Raw genomic sequence first — 4,510 nt, 5'->3', positions numbered from 1 at the left:
GTATTTGTCCTACGATCTCAACTCTGGAGGTGGGGGAATCAACTTTTAAGTCAAGTTGCTCCATTTGTTTCTCAAATGTTTCCTAAATGTTAAAACAACAAAGAGTTGTGTTATTATAACGTTATTTTTCGACTACAGTTCACTACATCAGGTGCATGGTTATTCTAGTTACAGAAATACAGTATATTTTCATATGGTGAGAGAAATAATCTACAGATTGTAATAATTACATTATTAATGGTAACCTTTCACACACACAAAATATTGATAATAGGCATCCTGGCATTGGTGAGCAAATAAGCACATGTAGATCATAGAATTGTAGAGTTGGATCATGTAGTATAAGAGGAAAAAACACCTTTGCCCCAACAGTAGCCCAGCAGTTTCAAGTTGCAGTCTCATTTTTAAGTTCCTTTGTTCAAGGATGGTGGCATTAAGCTCAGTTAAAGAGTGTCCTGTATGGTTTCAAATATCCCTCTAATGCTTTCTGGATAATGCTGTTCCTGGTGTCCTTTTATTATTTCACAAAGAGCCTTTCCTATTATTTTACAGAGAGAGAGACTTCGCCGTTTGTCCTTTGTAGACCGCAGAAGGGTATTGCTGGCAGATGATGGCATAGATCACTTTGGAAGATGAGCAGATGCATCAGCTGCTAATGTTTCAGATGATGCCATTAGATTCCAACTGACCAATACAACCCCTTTTTTTAAATCATAGCCTGTTGTGCTGTAAAGGGCCACTGTGCTTACAGCTACTCTCTCACAGCCATAACCAGTGGGTTTTTCCTGGGGGGATGCAGGGGTACGCATACCCCTAAATATTTTGTTAATCTAAGTTTGGCTTCATTGAGGGGCAGTATTTCAGTAATGAATAGGAAAATGAGAGTACCCCTAAACCATTTTAGAAAAAAACCACTGGCCATAACTATTTAAATGATAAATACTTGTTTATCATTGCATTGCAGCTATTTTTATTTTGCACTATAAAACTATGGCCTTGTTTCATGCCATTTGCCCCCAGGCACCAAGACACCTAAGTTCTGCCCTGTCCAAAAGGCCTCACAGGTAAAGCAGCACAGGTGGTCAGAGCATCGTGGTCCAAGCATGGAGCAGGCGAAGTCACTCTTCCCTCACCATGCGACCTTTCACAACGGCCCTATTCCTGCATTTATGTGCCACGTGATGGATTTTGCAGCCAATCACTTCAAGCGTTACACACAAACACAGATATCTGCCCCCTTGTGCATTCTGGTTGTGTAAAGGCAACGTAGGAAGTGGTGTGAATAGCAAGGCTTCAGTTAATTAATGGGTTTGGGGTTTTTTATTTAAACAAAAAAGTTTGAAGTTCTTTATAAAAAAAACAAAAGAAAAGCGGAGGAAATGCATCCATTCAGCGCTTCTTTTCTGGAGGGACGCAGGGGTAACATACCCCTAATGATTTTGTGAATCTAAGTTTGGCCTCATTGAGGGGCAGTATTTCAATATGAGTAGGAAAATGTGAGTACCCCTAACCATTTTTAAAAGAAAAAAGCACTGCTCCATCTAACCCGGATTAGAGAGCCTTATGCCCCTATAAATGTTAGCCATAAGTGCTGCAGGTCCCCGGAATCTCAACCTGCGGATCCCCGGATGTTGTTGGACTACAACTCCCATCATCCCTGAGCTCTGGCCTTGCTAGCTAGGGGTGATGGGAGTTGTAGTTCAACAACATGTGGGGACCCACAGGTTGAGAAAGGCTTGAAGCCTGTTTCCTCAATACTGTAAAGGCAAACAGGTCTCCCATTTTCAGCATCAGCGGAGAAAACCTCCACGAAACAAAATCCAGAGGTAGAAAGACCATGAGCCGTCCTGGCTTTGCAGCTGCCTTCTTTCTTACGGACACCGCTGCCGCCAAAACCTCCATCCATCTCTAGGGCTGGGGAGGTCTGTCTTTGGAGGGGAAAGGAAAGGCCCCCTGGAACCGGAAGCTCGCTCTGCATGTGTCCCTCTATTGCTATTTCTAACTCTATGTGCATCTTGCTCACCCCGCGTCCTTCCACCCCGGAAACTTTGCGAGCCGCTCCGGCCCCTTCGGCCTCTCTGCTGCCTTGCCTCCCGTCACGTGGCCGGCGACGGGCCTCTCCCGCCCTCGGCGCTCGCTGCTCTATATATTCGCCCCTCCTAAATATACTACGTCACGTGATTTTCTGCAGGGAGGCTGCCGGCCGCGGGTTGGGCAGAGCCGGGTGGCTTTGGAGGAGGAGAGATGGCGGCGGCGGGCCCTGGGAAAGAGGAGCAGCAGCCGCCGGAGCCCCCACCGCGGAGAGGGGGTGAGCCTGCCCGAGGTATGGGGAGGAGAGTGTTATGGGGAGAGGCAAAGCACTGCAGATTGGGGCGGAGGGGCGGCGGGAAGCCTCCTCCTTAGTGGGAGAGCATGAGAATCTGGGTGGATCAGACAGAGAGAATCCACCCAGTGCCCATCCCTCTGTATGGCTGCTCAGACTTAAACCCCCGCGGAGATAAATGAGGGTTTTGCTCATTTATGCACTGACCATGGGGTATGTGGGTCCGGTGTGTGTGTGTGTGTGTGTGTGTGTGTGTGTGTGTGTTAGTATCCCGCTTCCGGTAGTGGTCCACCCCATTGAGTGAAGTCCGTGGGCATGCCAGGGCATGCAGCTGTACTCTATTTATTTATATAATTATTTTGGGGGCGATTTTATTTAACATTTGCTTATTTATTTTAAATCTGCCATTTCGCCAAGAAGCACGTGGCGGCGGCATACAGGTTTCTCTTCCTACCCCCACCCCGCGCTCCAGCCTAACGGTGGGCAAACTGGTTGTTACTGGGAAGCCCAAAAGTTAGGGTCTGAAGACAAGGGGATCTGATCATCTGTTTTGTCCCCCGCCCCGCCCCCCCCCCCCGCGGCTGGTATTTCACCTAGCTATCGCAGTTGTGTGCAGATCTGTCCTCTGTGAGAGTTTACCTAGCTCCTTGTGTTATCCCTGATAAACGAGTCATTCATGTAAAGTTGGTGGTCCTTGCCCCTGGTCAAACAAAGTGAGGCATTTACCACCAGGGGTTTGCCTGGCACCATCTTTTTTGCTTTTTACCCAGGCTTTTCAAACAGCTAGTGTCTGGTCCTCTTAATTTTAAAACCCATGTTCCTATTGTTTTGTGTTGCCTTTTAATCGTTTTGTTTGTTTTCTGGGGTGCCTGGACAACTTAGCATTATGGGGCTTCTGTGTAAATTTATATAATGAAAGGCAAGTAGATGCCTCCTTGAACTTTACCGCCTAAATTTAGATCCATGTGGGGGTGGCTGAGGGAAGCAGTGAATGTGAGCAAAATGCTCTTGCACATAAGAGGCTTTGTTTTGTTCAGGGATGCACATTGAACATTGTGTCAGACTTAACCGTTATGGAGGAGTAGCGGAATTGTTCAGTGTAGCAAAGGAGGTTTCTTATATTTAGTCAAACAACTCTGCTCTGTGTGAGCTGGGTTAGTTAGAGTGTGGTGCTGATAATGTCAAGGTTGCAGGTTCAGTACCCTTATGGGACCGCTGCATATTCCTGCATTGCAGCGGGTTGGACTAGATGATCCTTGGGGTTCCTTCCAATTCTATGATTCTCTGCAGGCAGATGAGTGGATAAATTGTCTGGTCTCAGGCAGGGAGTTTGCCTAAGATACCTTATGGGGAGCTGTGGTGGGATAGTGAAGGAAGCGTGGAATGATTATCTGTGTAAATGTGCTGTAGAATACAAACAAAGCATTTAGGAAAGGGACTGAGAAGCTCCGATTTCCGCATCCTAATCTTGTACATAAAGTGGTGGCTCAAGAGGTGGCTTCAAATCCCATTTCAGCTAATGACTACAGGCCACTCTATACAATATACTTGCCATGTGGACCCAGATTTTAAAAATCAGCCTGCCGTTGCTCTGTGCTTTTTCCAAATCACTCTGGAAGGTTGCTCCAAGCCAGCTTCTTGTGATGGGTGTAACGTGTGGACCTCGTCTCAGTCTTGGGCCCAACACTTTTGTCTCAAGCTTTAAACGAGAAACAAAAGCTGTCACCTGAGTCAGCCACTGTAAAGATGAATGACAGGGCAGTAAAAAACAAGAAGTGCCACGCAAATGATTAGTCATAACGATAAAAAAACACATTTATGAGAAACGGGAGTCTGCTCAGGGAAACGAAAGGCAAATGGGTTTGTTTACCTGGGGCAGTAGAGGAGGAAAGTCTTGTGAACTTCTCCTGAGCTTCAGTGAGTCTCCTGCTTCCATCTCCAGGAGAAGTGGGGAGTGGTCCCAGTGTGTAAGAGCAGATGGGATCTGGGGCTCTTGTTTTCTCTAGTAGGATAGAGAGTCTTCTGTGTCAGAGCATCATAGTAGGGAGAGAGAAAACTTTTTCTCCTCTTATTATGGCATGGGGGCCAGGGAGTTGTCCCATTAAACTGAAAAGTAAAAAATGCTTGGAAAAAAGAACGTTCAGACAAAAAGTACAGCTTCACACAGTGCATGATTAACTTATACCT

This window comes from Podarcis bocagei (assembly GCF_964188305.1).
Source record: "Podarcis bocagei genome assembly, chromosome: 13".
NCBI lineage: Eukaryota > Metazoa > Chordata > Lepidosauria > Squamata > Lacertidae > Podarcis > Podarcis bocagei.
This window is presented reverse-complemented; position numbering follows the sequence as displayed.